This window comes from Plecotus auritus, assembly GCF_963455305.1.
Source record: "Plecotus auritus genome assembly, chromosome: 10".
NCBI lineage: Eukaryota > Metazoa > Chordata > Mammalia > Chiroptera > Vespertilionidae > Plecotus > Plecotus auritus.
Genome location: NC_137785.1, coordinates 38,891,545 through 38,912,016, shown reverse-complemented (window position 1 = coordinate 38,912,016; position 20,472 = coordinate 38,891,545). Strand labels below are relative to the sequence as shown.

The following is a 20,472-nucleotide window of genomic DNA, read 5'->3' as shown; positions in this document are numbered from 1 at the left end:
GTTAAGTCTATGAGAAAGGTTTGTCAGCTTTACATCAGTTGCTTGTCTGGCTTTAGGATTCCCTTGTCTGCTTCTCCTTCAATTCCAGCAGTGTGAGATCACACTATTGTCACTCTTACTGGTGTGTCTGAGGATTCAGAGATACACCATGTCATCTGGAAGGTGGTTATTAGCCAAGCATTGCTCAAAAAATTCCTAAACCACTAAGTGTTTCTTATTGTTACTATTGATGTATGCATTGACTTAACCAACATACCACCTGCACATTTTATGCTGTTGTTAATTCCAGTGTAACCTAAGTACAGGGGCTGGTGTGGGCTCCTTAGAGTTAAACCTAATTCAGTCTTCAATCTCACTCTTTATTAGTCGCTTTTCAGAGCTCATTTTCTTTAACTACAAAGTGAGCTTAATAGTAACAAGGATGCTGAGGATTCAGGATAACCATAATAATGGCAATAATAAATACTGTAATTATGATAGCATCTACCATGCCCTGTCTTGGGTTCCTATGAACTGGGGAGGATTCCATTTAGTTCTCAGAACTCTGTGGAACTAATATTGTTATTCTGAATTTACAAAGGAGAATCTAAGGTGCAAAGTAGGTCATATAGGTAATGAGTGGAGATTCCCTGAGCCTGGCAAATATTTTAAAACCCCATAAGCTATAACCATTACATCAACACAACGCTTTATCCTATCATCAACATTTCTTTCCTAAAAGTAGAGAACAGCCACCCTTTAGGGCAAACAGGGAAAACCTTCCTGTAGAAAATTGTCATTAAACTAGTAACAATCTATTGTTAGGACTTTCTTAAAAGCAGAAGTTGCTAATTATAGATGTTTGTGATGTCATCACTTAGATGCTCTTATCAAAGTCCTTCTTGGGTAGGTTACTGAAAAACTACCCACTTCCTTCATCACATCCAGCCTTCCTCCTATGTGTTTGTGCTGTGATTTGAATGACTATATAATTTATCCTTCAAACTCAGACATTTTTGAGGAAGGAAGGGGGCAGGTAATTATGGGACAATGGGCTTAAATCAAAACATCTGATCACCCTAACTATAACCCTATACCAGTGGTCGGCAAACTCATTAGTCAACAGAGCCAAATATCAACAGTACAACGATTGAAATTTCTTTTGAGAGCCAAAAACTGACTTCTGCGCATTGGCCACGAAGTTTCAATCGCACTGTACGTGCACGCCCGCACATGGTATTTTGTGGAAGAGCCACACTCAAGGGACCCAAGAGCCACATGTGGCTCACGAGCCGCAGTTTGCTGACCACTGCCCTATACTTAGAGCTTTCTAAGATTCTGGTGTAACCAATCAGTGGGTCCTTGCTGCCTGTCACTACTTGAACCAATTAAGCAGAGACAAGATTGAATCATATATGAGCGTTTACTTCAATACTGTGGGCAGTATGGGAGAGCAGTAGGACATTCACAAAATTCTGCTCTGCAGCCCCCCCATAAGCCAGCTGTTTATATAGGGTAGGACAAAGATTACATGGAGGAGTAAGAGTTATAGGTATGGAGAAGTAGGGATTACAGGTATGGGAAGTAGGCAAAGTGGGCTGGGATGGGACTCCATCATTTGGGCAACAAGGTTGTTAATCTTTCCATGATAATAGGCAGTTCTTGAATAGGGGTGGACCACATTCCAAGGTTGACTCCCAGGGCCAGGGTTGACTCCTGGGGGCAAGGTTGAATCCCAGGTCCCGGGGGCATACAACTCCAAGCCAGGTTAGAATGTACTTTCTTTAATCAGAACAAAACAATCACGGTTAACAGAGCATGATTAATATTTCTTATTTTATTTCTTATAACTAATAGCTAGTCCCCAAATATTCTATTTCTGTCTCTAACATTTGTTAGAGACAGAAATAGAAACCACATCCTTGGGGTATGGGGACAATGCTCTAAGAAACTGAGCTTCCTGGCCAGGATCCCAGACTCTACTTCTAATATATTAATTAACTAAAGGATCAAAGTCCAGAAAGAAGAAATAGCTTTGCTTAGGAACTTAGTAGTGATTCAATAAATTTTTGTAGGATTAGTGGCTAGATGAGGAGATGAGGTGAACGAATGAATGAATGACATAGGCTACAGTATTAATGTCTCTGTCTCCTTGGTTCCTGGCCTGAGGAAACTGAGGGTAATTCCACATAACTCCTAAACCAAAGATTCCTCAGGGAAACTTCAGCCATCTAGGGACAGCCAGGATAATAGTGAGCACCAGTGAGGTGAATTACTTCCTGGTGACTTTTTAGAACAGAGCTATGTTGCTACACAAGGGAGGAGTGGGAAGAACAGCAGAATTTAGCTTCAGAAGAAAGCCTCTTGGCCTTGAATGAGATAACTTTGTTAGTGGGCAAAGCTAGCCCAGCAGGAAGAGCTCTTTGATATGCAAATGTGACCTGATAAGGATTTCCTCTAATTCCCCCCACCCCCAAGCTGGAATTATCTCCCGATGAAGAGTGCTCAAGCCCCTCCCATCCCAGAGCCCCGCATTGGGTTGTCTTTCTTGGTTTGCATCTCTTCAGTTGTCCTCTGCAAAACCAGACCTGATTGACATATAATCCACCACTTTTGAAGAGAAATAGATACATGCACATCTTTTAGGGAACGAGGGAAGGAGGAACTTGGAGAAATAAAGAGCTCAGAACCCTCGGGTTAGCTTCAGGGAATGCAAAGATTTCCTTTGGATCTAGGTTTGTGGAGATGTGGGAAGGAACTTACTAGTAATCCATCATTTATGTGAGTGACCCAACTTGAACTTGAACCTCCCCAAGTTCCTTTAGCTCTTCTGTGATAAGGTCTTCTGACCCTGTACCAGGATGGAATAATATGTCAGACTTCTGGATTGCATGGTGCTCTCATTTGTGTGTGTGTGTGTGTGTGTGTGTGTGTGTGTGAGAGAGAGAGAGAGAGAAAGAGAGAGAGGGAGAGAGAGAGAGAGAGAATAATCAAGGAAACAAGTACACAAATAAGCTTCTCACAGGTAGATTAGGTGCTGTTTAGGAAGTAAAATTGGGCAAGTTAATAGAGAGAGGGGTGTTACTTACATGGGGTCTGGAGGGCTTCTCTGAGCAGGTCCTATTTAACCATGGGTGAGGATGACATGGAGCCATTCCCTGGAAGACAGGAGAAGCTCTAGCAGGACAGAGATTGACACATTCAGCACCTACAAGAGGCTGTGGTTGGGACCACAGTGAGGAGAAAGGAGAGGAAGCTGGGAGCCGCTCATGCACAGCTTTGCAGGCCTTGGGAAGGAATTGGAGTTTATTTCCAGTGTCCAGTTATTTGGATCAAGCCTGACATACTAACACTATGGCATTCATTGGACCCAAACTGCAGTGCAAGTAGCTTTATAATTTTCAGTTCCTCAAAGCTCAAACAACTGCGTAGGCCAAGTGAGTATCAAATTTGCTGTTTTATAAACACGCACCCTTTTGTGTCCCCCTTTACCATGTGGTTATTCAGTATGGCTGACAATGGGAGATGGGCACTTGTATAAGTCAAGATGCCTGGGGGGAATAAATTAAAAAGCCAGATCCCCTTTGGTACGAGTGGCCTTCGAGCCTCGTGTGCTCTCTGTTCAGCTGTTAAGATTATTATTAAACTTTATGGACCATAAACCCCATGGAAACAAGGAAAGTGCACATCATGCTATTACAAGAGTGTCAAAACAGGAGCCATATTTCATGGCCTGAAAAGTCTGCACAGTTGGCCTCCCGCAGGTCCCGAGTGCCTTTGGCTGGTTTTAACCCTCTTCCTCTCTTTTGCTTCTGAGAGAAATCCACCTTTTGGTGCTGAGGCTTTCTGGAAATGAGCTGCCTCTTAGGTGCAAGTCCCCTTTCAGAAACCTAGCCACAGATTCCATTTTCTGAAAGGATGTGATCTTGACATTCATCAGCCTCTGTGCCCATCCCTCCAATATTTTTTGAGCACATGGTTCATTCTCCAAACAAAAACATGAGCAACCTATTTTACAGGAGGCATGTAGGTTGCTCCAGGCATCAGCTTAGTCCACATCTGGAGAACCAGGCAAGCAAGAGTGTGAGAAGTTGCCGGACACATCGAAGGCCAGTGATTGCCTAGGAATAATGATTAAGTGCTGCTGCTCAAACAGTACATTGCATGCATATGTCCAAGGCATTCATTTGGCAAAATAAGATGTCAAGCTAATTATTATTTTTTTCTGAGGTTTCATGTTCCCTCTCAGGTACTATAAGAATGAAATTCCACCTATATTTTGTATTAGGATCAAATTTGCAGGGTATAGTTACATTTTATTTAATTAACCAAGAAATCCAGACATCAATAATTTATCTTATCATATTTATTTACTGCTTGATTTATTGGTGTGTTTGCATTTAAATGGGTAGGGTAGTCTTTGGTTTTGTTTCAAATATTTCTCTAGTCTCTTTCCAGGATGACATTTCTTCCCTGCTTTGGGGTGAGGCATAGATAGGTAACTTGCTTTGGCCAAGGAAATGTCAATGGTAGTGTCACCGCAAGGGGGAGATTTAAAAGCCAGAGCATGGTGATTCACTTCCCCTAACAATATGATCATGGACACTCGTGGTGAGATGGATTTTCCTCATCCAGGGTCCCTGAGTGACTAAAATGAACAGAACTCCCTGCCAGCCTCTTCTGGGCTTGTAGCATGAGCAAGAACTAAGTCTTTGCTGTGTTGAGTCTCCAAAATGTGAGAGCAATTCCTTACTACAGCAGAACTTCGTCCATCCATGCTAGAACAAAGTACATTTGTTCCTGCTAGTAGAATGTATCAAGGTCTTTCATTTTCAGCGCAACATTGATGGTTTTCTTTTAAAAATACTTCCACTATCACAACTACCTTAATCACCTATGGCAGCATGCTCCCATATCATGGCATAGCTGACCTTTGCAATAAATCATATATTTGTAAAACATGTCCTCATGCCATTCTATCCAGCATGGAGAAGTAATCTTTTCTATTCCTTGATGGCCTTGCTGCATCCACCCCAGCCTTCTATGTAGACACAGAAGTGCCAGAAAGGACAATGCTGACAGAGACGTAGGAGGAGATACAAAGAGAGAAATGGGCAACTCTTTTGACAATTTAACAAAATACGACTCTTAGGAACTTCTCTCCCTAGTTGCAATGTTGTAAGAAGCACTCAGCAGCAATTGTTCTCAAGCTCAGTGTGTACAGGAATCAGCTAAAGGGTGCTTATTAGATGTGCAGATAATCAGCCCCCTCCTCCAGGGATTCTGATGCAGTCACGGGGGTGGGGTGGGGGGTGTTGGAAATCCAAGTTATGAACAAGCACCCCAGATGTGTCTGTGGACCTTAGACTGGACATAGTCAACTGTGCTGGCTTCTAGAGCCAAAACAGTCTGCATACGGAATCCAATTCTGATCTTTTACTTAGGTTAATTGTGTGGGCAAGTTTTCCAGTGTCTCTGAGCCTCAGTTTCCTCATCTGTAGAATGAAGATGATACCATTACTGATTGCTGGCATGCAGTCAGCACCAAATTAATGTTAGCTCTTATTTGTCCAAACTGAACAGAGCCCCAGGTTGTTTGTAAGCCTTTACTAGTATGAACAATGGTGATAATGGTGATATTAATCGAAGACTCACGTGGGCCAGATGCTGTGCTATGGATTTTACGTGCATTGTTTTATTGTATCTTTGCAACAGCACTATGAGGGGGATCACTGTTATCTGCTGCAATTTGCAGATGGGTGATGAGTCTGAGGCTCAGAGAACTTGCCCAGGGTTGCATAGTTACTAGATGATGGAAGGTTGAGGAGTTTTCTTCTGTACTTTCTCCCTAAATTGTTTTACTGGTGACCAGGAAAGGCCTGTCTCTCCTCTCTTCCTTGGTGCCTTGTGGGAGACATAACCAGCAGGATTATGTCCCTGGCACTGTAATTTAGCATGGCGGCCCAGGGAAAAACACCTTGTGGGATTTTATTTCTTATCATTTTATTTATGTCCCCTTTAATTTTCATTTAAGTTCTCCTCTGTAAGTCCCTTCAGCTCTCATAAAACTTTATGGTCTTTCCTTGCGATTAGGCAATGGTAAAATTGATTTCTCTAAAACCAACTTCTAGTCAAGTTATGTAATTTGCCAATAAGGGAGGCTGAGACAGTAAGGGGCACAAGGCTCTCCCTTAAGAGGTCAGACACATTATCATTGGTTAGATGCCATATCTTTAAACCACCATCAGCTTGGAAAACACTATCCATTAGCACGAGATCAGAGTAATGAGAAACCTCAAAAGGTCTAGCGGTCCTTTCTGAGGGCTTCACAAAGAACTTGGCATCCCAGAAGGACAATTAGCCTTCCAGCTCTGAGGCTGTCTGAGAGCACAATAGGTCGGAATTTTTTTTTCTTTAGTGTATTAACCCATTGGATTTCAGCCCTAGCTTTCTCTTCCCACATCCAGCATCCCATGATCTATCCTACCAGAGTGGATTTTGATCATGGAATGGCCGTATCCCAGGCCTTATAAGGGTGTCTGAGACCCTGAACTTGGAGGAAGAGGGCTGGTGACCACTCTTTCGACAAGTGTGCTTAGTGCTTCCTGCAGGCACAGGCCCTGAGCACATTGCCAAGCCATTTCCCTCACTTACTGGCCCACAGCTATACTGCATTTCCCAGTGCCTCTGGTGTTACGTGTGGTCACATGACTGAGTCCTACTCAATGGAATTTTGGTAGAAGTGATGTTGGCCCTTTCCAGGTCTAACACATTAACACCTGCCATGCACAACACTCCATGAGCGATGAATAGGACATCAGTCACCTCACCTTGCCAGTTTGGAAGCCACACATTAAAGATGGCAGAGCCATAGGATGGAAGGAGCCAGGCACCCCGAGTCACCTCATGGAGCAAAGCCTCCCACTGATCAGGAATGCTAATTTTTGACTCTATGTGGGCAATCAATCTTTTATCGAATCACAGCAACCAGTGTGACCATAACTAACACACATGCTCATACTGCCATTTTTTTCAAGAAATTACAGCCAGAAGCTCACTGATACTTGTCCATCGAATCTGAAAGTGAAGTACGATCCCCTTCCCCCTTCCTGTTCTGCTGTGAATACGTTATCTCCTCCCAAGGGTCCTCCCTGACCATCCTGTCCAAAGTAACCACTCACATTTTCTCTTGCATTTTATTCCTCTGTACTTATCACTATCGTACATTATCCATTCATTCATCTATCCATCCATTCATTGCTTATTTGTGGTTTTTGTTGTCCCAAGGGAGCAGGGTCCTCATCTGAGTTGTCCACTTTATGTCTTCAGCACTTAGAAGAAAAACTAAAATAAATGAGATAGAAATGTGTGTTGTTCTCCTATAATGACTGTCCAGGAGCTATCCAGGGCTGTATGATGGCTTCGTGTTTATCAGGGACACTCTCATTGCTGCTCCATCCTTAGCCCTCTGTTCTGGTTCAGGAAGGCTGCCTGAGCACCAGCCATTTCAGGGGACAGGAAAGAGGAAGGAGAAAAACAGGGGTGTGTCCTCTCCCTTTAAAGGAGACTTCCCTGAAGGCCCACACATGCCTCCCTCTGCAGCTTAATCGCAATAATGGAGGCTGGGAAGTGGGGTCTTTCCACTTAAGCAGTGTTGTCACAGGTGGAATCTGGCTGGAGCAGCCACCATGTAGGGGAAAGAAGGCAGGGCACTGGTTTATCAGAGGTTGGCACTGCAGACAGAGGGAGAGGGTGCAGCAGAATAGAAACGTTTTGGCGAGCAGTGTGCAGACAAATTCTGCTAACCAGACGCATTAGGGAAGTGGGATGTGCATAGGGATGGATGTTAAAGGCTCAGAGTGGCACAGCAAAGGCATGGGATTTAAGATTTCCAATGTAGAGAAGATCTGGGTGGTGACACATTCTGTCACCCCCTCACCTCTGAGAGGGGGTGCCCGAAAAATAAGGATGAAGATCTCTATAACTGAGGTCAGGCAGATACGAGTTAGGAGATTGGGTGGGTCATCCCCATAATGGAAGGTTATATAATGAAGAGAAGATTGAAACTTTATACCTTTTCCCATAAATAAATTCACAGACCAATTAAAAAATGCACTAGGTGTTCTGATATTTATTACAATAGACATGTTCAATGGGGATTGAGTTGCAATTAGAAAAATGAGTTGCAAATAAAAAATTGCTCTCTAATTTTCTTCATGCCCCTCCCCATTCACTTCAATACCAAACACTCGAAACCAAATCCTGATTCATTTACTGTGTACAGTTGAGAGGGTTCCTTTAGAGGAGTTCTCCAGACACCAGCACAGAATGTAGTCACCTGCACTTTATCTTGGCTGGTTGAATTCAAAGGAACTACATGTTATATATCAGCAGTTCTAAAGACCCCTTTTGTGAGAGCCTGGGAGATTTTTCCATCTAAATATCTTAATTGTTACTCTACAGGGCAATCATAAATGGAAATCGACTTCATGTGGCTGGTTGCCAGTGAGGATTTTGTCTCCCTAAGAAGTCCTACTCAGAACGTCCTGAGAAAACGTGACCCTGCAGATCTATGTACCAAATGTCAGCAGGGTACTGGGCATTTCAGATTTTGAAAAATAAACAATGACATTGTGCCCCTGCTGGTTCCTATTAGGGAAGTAACAGATGATGTCTCATTCATGGGCTCAGAAGACAAGCCGTCCGCCCGCCATGGGGGAAGCTGCTGGTCTGTCTCTCTCCCTGACCAAAACAATTCTTTAAAAAAAAAAAAAAAAAAATCCCTTCACAAGCCCCATCCCATTGTCTGCCTTGATCCAACACGTGCTTATTGGAATAATTTTGAAAGGGAACTTGGGACGGTTCATAATTGTGTACAACTCTCAAATCTTCCACTTCCGATTTTTAATCTCTGTCACCCCAGCTTCATAACAAGATGAACACTGCAGGAAGAAGAATGGAAGAAGTCTGAGTTTTAATTTGCTATTTCTTCACACACACAAAACACCCTAGGCTCAATCAATGCCCAGAAATGAAGGCCAATAGATAATGATAGCAGGGCCTCATACTTCCCACCTATTGTTTCAGACTCTAATTAGGGAAAGGGAATCGGGAGCATTGTCTTCTGCCAGTGTGCGGACACGATGTTATCATTGTGTTTACAGGGGTGGTTGGGTTCCCAGCACAGCGTTCTCCCACACGGATAACCGTCCCATCTTGATAAAACAATGCCCTTCGCAGAATCCTAAACACTCTGCACGAGGAAGACCGTATGCTGACGGCAGGGAGGAAGCGACATATTAACAAACAAGTTTGCAGGCCAGGAAGTTTTAATCAGTTCTTTCTACCACACGAGGTATGATGGATGGAGGCCCCGTTTCAGAGGGGTTTCCTTTAGATAAAACAATAATACCAGGCTCTCAAGAAACACGCTCGACAGCAGAAAGCTGTGATTAATCCCCCAAAAGTCAAACATGGGAAGACTGGCAAGAAGAGATTATTTGCTGAGTATAATTAGCCACAATTATCACTGAAAAGAATTTGGGAAAGGGGTGTGGGATTCTACTCTTAAGAGAAAAAACTTTGGAAAGCAGAATTATGAGTAGGGTGACCTTATAATTTACTATTTAATCGATCTTAGAGATTTTTTTTAAAGAGAAAGGAGACATTAAAAATTATTCCAGGACACAGGCATAAATTAGGATTGTCTCAGACCAGTAGGGATGGATGATCACTCTGTCTATTAGCAAGGCGGCAAGCCCAGTCATAATATTCACACATTTGAAAAGAACCAATGTGGTCGTGTTTGGCATAGACTCTAAATCTCTGATAGATTCTTGGAAAGTTTGTCCAGTTGTAACAAGAAATAATTTCCCCCTTTCCACTGTGTGGACTTGCCAGTGTTGGATGCTTTCTATTAAAAGTGGAAGAAAAATTCACGCAAACAGGTTTAACTGACTGGAAAATATGGGTGTGATGAGGAGATCAGGTAAAGCTTGATCCAGGGACCAACTGATCAGGACCTGGTTTCCCTTTTTTTATCCCTTAGTTTATGTCCTCAGCATCGGCACCATTTCTTAACTAAAGGCCATATTGTGCAATGATAATGATAGCCCTAAAATTTAGCAAAAGAATAAATCTAGATCAAGAAATACTGAGAACCTAAGTGGGATCACATTTCCTATTTTTCTTTGCTAAAGAGCCCTTTCTCTGGTGTGTGCCTACAAACCCTCTCTCTTTCCTGCCTTCCTCTTACACAGAGTCCTGCGATCATCATTTTCCGGCAGGGATGGGTCAGGCTTGGTCATTCTCTGCTGCAGGGCCCATATCCTTGTCTCTGTTAGGAATGTGGTCAGAGGCCTCTTCAAGGACAGGCTGGCTTCTTTGAAGTCTTTTTCTTTCCTTCCAAGTTGAGCTGCAGTATGCTTGCTGCTATTGGGGCATTTCTGGCACTATTAGTATCATTTGTTTTATTACTAAAGGCAGTAACAGCTAACGTTGGTTGAGGTCTATGGGATCCGCTCCATCCTGAAAGCACCACCTACGTGATCGCATCCTATCCTCAGGCCCTGGAGGGTTTTCCTCTCACCACCCCCGCTTTAGAGATTAAGAAGTTAATGCTCAGAAGTGTCAAGTTACTGGTCTAAATGCTAAGTCACAGAACCTAAATTGGCTTCTCCCTTCCATTTTTCTGGCCCTACCTTATCAGTGCTTCTGAATATGACCCCGTGTTGCCCTTCCCGAGCCGCCTGCTCCAGGAGTACAGAGGGGCAGTTCATTTTCTTGCACATGGCAAAAGGATGCAGCTTTCTGGTTGGACCCAGGGCAGAAAGAAGGTTGTTAGTCTCAGGTGGAAACACAGTCATGATGACGCTTCCGATGCAAGTTTACTAAGTTAGGTCGCAGCAGTGGCAGCTAAGGGGCTGTTCCCTTGATCATTTCCAACTTACATGAATAAGTCACGGGAAACCCAGTGGTAGAGAAGTTCGTGGCAGAGAAGTATTCACTGTGGTGTGAACCACAACAGGAACAAGGGCCACAAGGACCCAACAGACAGGGAGTTATTATGTGGCCGGAATCCGTGCTCTTCCCTTACATGCACAATCTGTTTAATCCCTTCATCGGTTCTGTGTGGCAGAGGCACCCTGTGAGCCCACTTTTACAGATGCATAAACAGAGGCTCAGATTAGGCAATTTACCCAGAGCAAGTGATAGATTCTAGAATTTGTATCCAGGCAGTTGATTCTAGAGTCTTTGTTTTAATGTACTTGGCTCCACTGTGCATGCTAACGTCATCACTGGGAAGTCCTCTTTGAAAGCCATTGCTATCTTCTAACAGCCATCATTACTCTTAAAGGGCTTTATTTTCATGGGGACCCCAGGGATATAGTGTGTGCCCTTGTGTTTGCAGTCCAGCCTGTGCAGTTGATTCTGATTGTGACAGTGCCCACTTCTGGGCTAAGAAACCATTTAGAAATACAGGCCCACAAACACATAGGCTTGCTTATTCTTAGCATCCTTCTCACACTTTTGGAAAAGAAGGACTGAGGGATCTGTATCAGTCAGGATAGACTAGGTATGCTGCATTAACAAACAACCCACAACCTCCATGGCTTACAGAAACAGAGAGTGAGTTCTTGTGCACAGTACAGACCCATCAAGAGCCAGCTCCACTCTTCATCTTCTCTGCTCCCAGATCCAGGCTGATGGCACAGCCTCTCTCCAGGACTCCTTTCATACTGGAAGGAGGCAAGATGAGCTCTTAGCATTTCTTCCTGGAAGTGACACCTGTCATTTCAGCCCTATTTCATTGGCTCGAGGAAGTGAGCTTATCACTACGAGGCAGGGATGTCAGATCTCTCCTTGGAGTGGAGAGTAAATAAATGTTCACAGTGATATTGTCTCCCGTGGTTGCTAAGATGACATTTCTTCTTTGTGCCTTTTTCCTGCCTTGCTGCTCCATTTCCTAAGGTCATATGTACCAACAGTTCTTTGAATCTACAGCTCTTACTTTTCCCAAAAGCCTGGATGATCTGCTATCTGCACCCCCCACCCCAGCCCTCAGTTGCTGTTTCCATGTCCCCTGCCCTTGTAAAATGTCAACCCAGATTGAAATGCTCCTAATTTTACTCAGAGTGCAATGAACACTTAGGTCAAAGGCTCAACCTGATTGGATCCACATCTTCGAAACCTGCTTTGTCTTTCAGAGAAAGTAACGAGAGACAAAGATAGAGAGAGTGTGACCTACTTTTTATTATCAACACCATTTCATCTGCAAAACACGACTTTTCTTTTCTTATTACGCTGAGCATGAAAATAAAATGTTTTCCAAAAGAACTGGCTTTGGCTGTCGTGAGGAAGTCCAGGGACTTGTTCAAAACTCTGATGCACCCTATGAACAAGTGATTCCAATTTTTTAAAGCCCTTATTGACTTCCAGACTGCTCTCACTGTCCACGAATAACATGTGGCCCTTTCCTACAAATATCAGCGGCGAGGTAGGACAACACCAGCTCCCAAACTAGCTGTTTGCTTGATATTAAGCTTTGCCAGTCCAATATAGGTCACATTTCCAACCAGATTTTGTGCTTATCTCTACATTACACCTTGTAGCAAGGGGTGGGGGGGTGGGGAAGAGCTTCTTGACATCTTTTTGAAGAATGGCGCTCTTTAAAAAAACATAAGGGAACTTTTTTTTCAAACACTATAATGAGGGTATTCAAGTCTGCAGGCAAAACAGAGCTGTTTGAAAAGACATTAGCCTCGAAACTGCACTGTGCCAGAATAGATACAGCGACGTCAAAATGCTGCATTTGTTTTGCCATCACTTTTCAGTGACTAAAATCGTCTGCTAATGAAAGTTCTAGCTGACATCATTTTAGCACCTGCCGATGGAGACAAGATGAGTTTGCTGGCCAGAAGAAATACAATAAAATTGGGAGAGGACATATACTTCTAAAGCATTTAAACTCCCAAATAATAGTAACAGTGGTTCTTAACACCTTATCATTGTAAAAGGAGGCAGCATTTTTCACAGAGCTTTCACTGTCATTACCTTAATTAAGTATCATAATAACTTTGTCATTTAGACCGCACCACTTACTCAAATCCTCGTTTTGCTGATGAAACTGGAGCCCAGAGAGGTATGGACTCTGGGTGTCTGCGGGCCATGACAGCAGAGAGAGGCATGGACTTCCTGTCCACGCTTTCTAAACACTGACTCCTCCAGGAAGCAGGGTATGTGGCTCTAACTTAGTGGGGTACCAGGAAGACGTAGGGGATAACTGCAAGTTGGAAGACTTGATCCCCAAGACCGTCCTCACTTCTGACACCAACTGCAAGTTTGAGGGGGGTGGTTCCCCAAATCACCCTCAGGTTTGATACTATACTAGGAAGACTCCCAGAATGCACTGCCTGCTGTTTTATTCACGGTTATGGTTTATTACAGAGAAAGGGAGAGGTACATAGGGCCAAGCCCAGGAAAAGGCAAACTCAAAGCTTCCATTGTCATCCCCCAGCAAGTCAGGACATGTGGCTCTCCTGGTATTGCCAGGTGACAATAAGCAGGGAGTGTGACACCGGGATGCCTGCCTGAGCTCCAGGGCTGAGCTTTTATTGGGGCTTCCGCATACTGTCGTGATTGCTTGATTGATTGCTTGCTCACTCATGTAGTTGATTTCAGCCTCCGGGTCAGCTGATACCAGATGACACAATGTCCCCATCCTGCCATATTGCTGGTCTTTCTAAAATGGCCAGCTCCCACGCTAAGATGCTAAGACGACATGGGTGTGCTTAGCCCCCACCCTAAGTAACATTAAGACTATCCAGTATGGCCCAAGATCTCCAGACTGAAAGAGACACTGATCTCAGCCATGTATTCTGCATGCAGTTAGAGGTTTTTGATTTGGAAAGGCTCTCACAGGCAAGAGATTTCAATCTTCCTATTTGCAGAAGCAGAAGCAGAGGCTCACGAGTTTGACCCCAGCCCTAAAGCTGATGAGCAGGGCCAGGCACCATCAATAGCACATGGCCTATCCTATCTAATAAAAGGGTAATATGCAAATGAATTGTCACTCAGTCACAAAGATGGCAGCGCCCATAGCCACAAGATGGCGGCACCCAGTCCTCTCAGCCCCACCGGAGTCCCCCAGTCCTGGGGAGGCAGCCACTGAGAGTGGGCAGCATGAGCGGCCTAGCGGAATGCTTGCTTCATCACCACGGCAATGAGGCAAGCATTCCACCTTGGCCGTGGAGGGCCTTTGGACAGTGGGCACGGAGCCACGGGGGGGACACTTGCGTCATTTACCTGGTGATGAGGCAAGCGTTCTGTGCCTGGCCGCAGATGGGCCTCTGGGCTGTGGAGAGCCGCTGGGCAGCGGGTGTGGAGCGGCCAGGCCCCACAGAGAGCTACTGGTGCATGGATTCATGCACAGGGCTACTAGTTTTCAATAAGGGCATATTAATTGTACCAAAAGCAACAACTTAAAACTAAGGTTTTATTTAGCTAGAAATACTAAAATCTGTAGAGAAAAATGTTCCACACCCAAGAGTCAAAATTCTCTTTGTTTGCCTTCCTCTCCTTCTGGCTTATCCAGTCTGGCTGCACCCCACTAAAATATCATTATCATCATTATAATTTCTAATCCAGACCATTCCAGAAAAAGGGTGCTTATTTTCTCCTACATGAGTCCTTGATCCATCCTGCTATTTTTTTTGAACCTATCTTCCCTAATACCTAGTTTATATACCAACTGTTTCAGAAAAGAGCTTTACAGATTCTACATATATATGCAAACTTTCAGCTCACAATAGGCTAGCAGCTTTAATCTGGAAATCTCTTGTGAGAGGGCAATGTTTCACTCTTCTACAAATCAAGTAGTATATTGGAGAAAATTAGTCATGTGATGTTTATCTTTATTCTTCCAGAATAATTAGTTTGTATCTGCTTCAGAAATGTCAGAGAGGGGATTCAGGGCATTCATCAATGGTGGGCTGGCTGACTGGGAGGAATTATGACTCCATAGACAAGACTCTGGTTAGAGAAGGGGCAGGCTGGGCTGCCTGAGGACAGCACCTGCAGGGCCTTTGAGGTGAGCTTGATGACCCCGTGCCTTGTGGAGGGTTTTGACTTGAAGCTGAGAATGCACAGGCATCTTGGCCAGGAGCTTACTAATGTGGTTAGGCAAATGCTATAGCACTTTAAGATGAGCAGTGCTTTTTTTTCTTTTTCTTTTTAAGTTTGCTTTTTGGGCGGTTGCTTTTGAAACTTTCATTTGAAAAATAGAAGTTGCTGTCATCATTTATATTTAGAAATATGTATTGATAAATCAGGATAATGACATAATGGAAAGAATGCAAGCTCTGAGGTCAAGATATCTTACTTAAAACTTGTCTTTGCCACATATTAGCTGGTTGTCTTTGAGTGAAATATCAAAACTGTCTGCAATCCAGATTTCTTATCCATAAAGTCTTTCCATGGTTGTTAGGAGGATGACAAAGCAGATATTGTTGAAATGTATGCCAGTCCTTTTAAATGTTTAGAAAGTGTTCATTTCCACCCTTATTATTCATCCAATGCTTGTTGGTTGGTTTCTATGTGTATGCATAACCATTTGTGCCTTTAATAAGCTTACACTATGGTCATTCTCTCAGGTTTGTTGTATGATGTCATCTGCTTGTGTTCTTATCATACTTTTTGTTCATCTCTTGTAGCACTTTGTTGCAGTGTGTTTTAAAGTGTTGTGTAGACATGTGTATCAATATGGTATCTCTCTCATTAGAGTATAGCATACCACAGGCTCTCGATGTTTATTTTTAAAAGCTGTGAATAATTGTTGATCTCTGTCTTATAAAATGCTCATTGGCTAAGCCTTCAGCAAGCCCCATGAACCAGGCAGATCATTGCTGCCACTGGGTGGCAGCATACCAGGATAGAGAAAACAACCCCTCGACTGCTCAGAATATAAACATAAAGTTCTAAGAGGGTATCAAAGTGAGATCCATGCTCCTCCATTATTGTTTGAAAGGAAAGCTCTCAGGAAAAGTATGTCAACAAAGTGTGGAGCCATAACTGCCTCCCTTGGTGTTAAGAAGTGCCCTTACACTTCTAACGTGGCCTGCTTTAATTTCCCAGCATCTCAACCAGAACTCACTTGTGCGTGTTGTTTTCTGCTGGCTTCTACCGGGGAGCCATAACTATAAAACAGAAGGGATAATATTACAAGGAGGAAATGCACATTTCTAATATATTCATGCTTCACTAAATTGTAAAGACCTCTGTTTCTTAATGGGAGCCAGACTTTCACACGTGTCCTCTGCTAGAGATCCTGGAAGGGGATTCTCCACCTTTAAGGGCCTTGGTGATGTTTTATTTCTCTTTGAAGGTGAAGATGCTGCTCCCTTTTGCAGAGCGACACGTTGCAATAAAGCTGTGCTTGCAGGAAGGCAGCCTGGCTCCAGCCCTGGACCCGGCCCAGCAGGGTTTGGTCACTTCTTGATTCACTCATTTTTTATTTTATCACATGCTTGCCTACCTGGAGAATAAAGGTCAGGTATGGAACTATTTCTGACCCATGGCTGAGGTTGGACAGAAAGAACCTGAACCAAGAGGAGATGAGGGAGGTCCGAGTGAGTGGAGAGTTATCTATGGATTATGGACTCTATAATTGATTACAGGGGAAGAAGAGCACAGGTAAGGAGAGACATGTTCTTAATAGACATTGGAGCCCGTTATGGAACCCTAAGAAAATGAAACATGGACCACACAATTTCAATGTAGTTGCCCATACTTTTTTGTTTGTTTGTTTGTTTTGTTACTTGAGTTGTCTGTTTGTGTCTATGGTTTTGGGACCATTTGTCATTGAGGGGCAAGAACACAGTAAAGTTAGAGGCATTTAGTCACCTGTTGTCACTCATTTTGCAGAAAGCAGACACCTCCTTCTTTGCAGATGTTCTGTGACTGCTGGAGTAGTGTCAGCCCACTCATTCAACAGGGCTGATATTCGGGAAGCAGACACCAGTGTGGCCATACCAGTGCTGGTTGATAATAGCTACATCAAGCCTCCCTTGATCCAGCAACTCGGGATTACAGACAGCATGGCAGGAGCCTGGGCTCTCGTGTGAAGGGTGTGTACCAGTTGGCCAGGCCTTATGTTCTATAGGCTGATGAATAATTAGAATAGCTTGGCTGCGTTCACAGATGCTCCCGGAGTCAGGCAAGGCATCCAGGTAAGGATGTGAAATACAGAAGTTCTAGGTGCTAGGGAAGCCATTTAGCAGAGCAGTTCAGTGGTTGAAAAAGCATTGGCAAAAACACCAAGCAAGCCAATGACTTCTGAAGCATAGAGAAATAGAGGGGGTTAAAAGAAGGGGCTCCAGGTGTTCGTCGCCGGTGCCTCCCCTGCTCAGCAGGTCTGTGCTCTGGACACAGGCCAACCTGCTAAGTGTGGCATCTTCACCCTTACTCCCCACTGCTGCCTCCCAGGAAGCTGTTAGGAAGTTGCTTGTGTTTTTGAAAGACTCGATGGGAACAGCCTGTGTTTCTGGAAAAGAGCCTGGGTCTGGGTATCAAGGAAGCCAAGAGCCAACTTGGACCTTGCTCCCAACTGGGAGGTGGGGGGTGGGGGGTGTCCCTGGAGCCACCTCCTCAAGTCTGGGTTTTCTCCTGTTTAAAATGAGCCTTGTTTTGAGAAGAGAGAGAGGCGTTTACTACCTGGAAACAGGCTTGTCAATACTAGCTGATTGTTACTATGACGTAGAAACCACTTAAGTAAGAACTTGGTGCAGAGAGCAGGACGCCAGCTTTCAGCAGACCCAGTGCTTAGTCTGCTTTTTATCTGGGTGACTTTGGGCAAGTCATTTAATTTCTCTGAGCTTTGGTTTCTTCATGTATAACACAGAAGTCCTAATAATTAATAAGACATGCTTAGTGGGGTGTTGCAAGAACTATCTGGGACGATACATGCCAAGGCTTAGCAATGTGTTTGGTATATAATAGCCCACCAATAAGTGTTATTATTTCGACCATCATATGTGTCTATTTACATGTGTGCTTTTAAGTTCATTGAAGCAGAGATTCTGTCTTTTCCTCCCAGTGGCTCAGCATGCACCCAGAGCCTGACCCAAGGTTGTACTTAGTCAATATCTGATAAATGCATATTGGTTATTTGATCTCTGAAATCCAAAAATACTAGCACTGGGACCCCTTGTGTGTTGACATACTATTCATGGTCCTGTGTTCTCCTTTAAATCCAAGTTGGAGAAAAGGAAGGGAATTAAGGCATAGTTATTAGACTAAAGGAAGCACTTATTTGTTGATCTTCTTTGATGCCTGAGCTTGTAACTTTTGTGTCTGACTTGAGTCTCATTTCAGTGCTCCTAAATGGAGAAAATTGCTCTGTGTTCCCTTTAATAAGTGTCTTTCTTTGGAACAGAGATTAAGTAGGGATTTCTCTTACTGTGTTTATTTTTGTTTCTAACCCTTAAGTTCAGTGAATTCCTCTTTTGCCCAGACACTTACATATTCTTAGCTATCCCTTTTGCTTAAGTTTGCAGAGATTTGTGCTTAAAACTGAATAAATAGCCTCAGTAATGTGTGTGTGTGTGTGTGTGTGTCTTGCTAAAAAGCATAAACAAAAAACTCATAAGTCCCAGATCCTAGATCCTGTGGTCACCTAGACTTCAAAAGCCTGTTGTGTGTATGTATTTACATAATGTATTCTCCATGTTTGGGTTTTATTAAACCCATGAGTTTAATAATAGTGTTTTGGACATATGCTTATTCTACCACTTTTCTTGTTCGGAATATTTTTCCCCTTTTTGAAGTGGATACTTATTTTTTGGTACAGATATTTGATGCTATGGGGGCCTGTTAAAATAATGGTAAATATTTTTCTATATAGATGAAATTTAAGAAATTTTGAGAAGAGGTTTCTTTGATTTATTGGGGGGAAAAATGATAGGAAACACAAAATGGAGGCACATTTGGTTTTCTCTCGTTAACAGTTTTATGGACCTGCATTGCTGTGTTTCTGTAATGCTGTTTGTAAAACACAGTTTAAGTGATCATGCAGCCTCAGTCTAAGAAAATAAAAAGATATGAACTTGAACCCGAGTTTCTCTGCCAAGAGAATTATAATGTGTTTTAGCCTGAGGCTTCATTCGAGTTAAATTTACAGTATTTTCCCCTAACAATAACAACAACCCAAAGTACCCCTTTAAGTTGAAATGTTTGTTAAACTTTATATATATGCATGCATATAAATGTACTTCTCTGTATATATAATGTACATTCACATACATTTACATTAGATTTTTTAGGGAATTTCCTTTTTGCTTTCAAATCATTGCACAAAATATCCAAGTAGACATTGTGTCAAAATAATCAAAATGCATTTAATGCTCTCTCAAAAAATCCATTTAAGAATAAGATCGTGGTTTGGGGTTGATTTTCAGACCATGAATTGAAGTGTAAATATTCAAATTATTTTCATAAACTATTCAATTCTGTTGGGCTTTTATGTTACCAACAGTGAAATTTTGTATTTAAGTTTTCTAGCAGTTCTCTTTTTTAAGAGCCTCAAGTGTCCCATAAAAAGCAAATACTTGAATTTTCAGTTTCTAGGTACTGCATATTTTTCCTTGTGCTTGCCTTATTTTTATAACAGTGATTTATAAAGACATTACTAAAGAAAAGGAAAGAAGGATTTGGAAGAGGAACTGCTGTATAACACTGCTTTAAAAATCTATTTCCAATGCTAAGGAAAGAGAAAACATCCTGAGAGTGTGACTGGGCATCTGAGTGAGATGGCCAGACCTTGAGTCCTTATCTTCCAAAATTATTCCCTGAGCTTAGTGAAGAAGGAGGGCAAGGTAACATTGCCAGACTCCAGTTCCACATCTGGGGTCCAGGGGAGGTCGAGGGAGAGACTAAAAGGCCAGCCTGGATGGCTTGCCCCTGCAGCCCGCCAGTGGAAGAGTCGGAATTAAGGAGAGAGCTTTGAAAAGGAAGTGGAAAAATGAGGTTCCTAGGGATTGGTCAAAGCTGCCCAGAATCTGACCTCAGGCGATGCCATGAGCCCCAGGGAGACAGGGATTCCAGAAGCGCTATTGTGCAAGAAGTGGTGCATGTCCCACAATATCTAGTCCATCCTTTCTTCTTAGTAAGAGAATTTTCCAAGGGATACATGCTGATGCCGAATAAGAATCCCATGCCCTAACTTCCCTTCCAGCTCTCTGTGACCATGTGGCCAAGTTTTAGCCAATGGGATGGCAGAGAAGTCCCATGTGGCTTTTGAGGACAAGTCATTGGGGAAAGATCACACCTTCTTGCCTCCTTCCAGCTGCTCCTTCCCTTCCTGTTGTCTGGGAGGCAGCCACATGCTGCTGGCAGAGGATCAACATTGCGAATGGAGATGGGAGGATTCTGGGTCCCTGAAATCATTATACCATAGCCTAGAGATGATCATTACTGGATTTATTTTTACCCAATCTCCTC

At 43.2% G+C, this 20,472-nt stretch overlaps 1 protein-coding gene across 2 annotated transcripts in view; it reads left to right on the top strand.

Moving 5' to 3' along the window:
• WWOX (WW domain containing oxidoreductase) overlaps positions 1 to 20,472 on the top strand; it is a 947,098-nt gene that overhangs the window by 681,589 nt on the left and 245,037 nt on the right. The gene's annotated exons all lie outside the window — the stretch shown is intronic.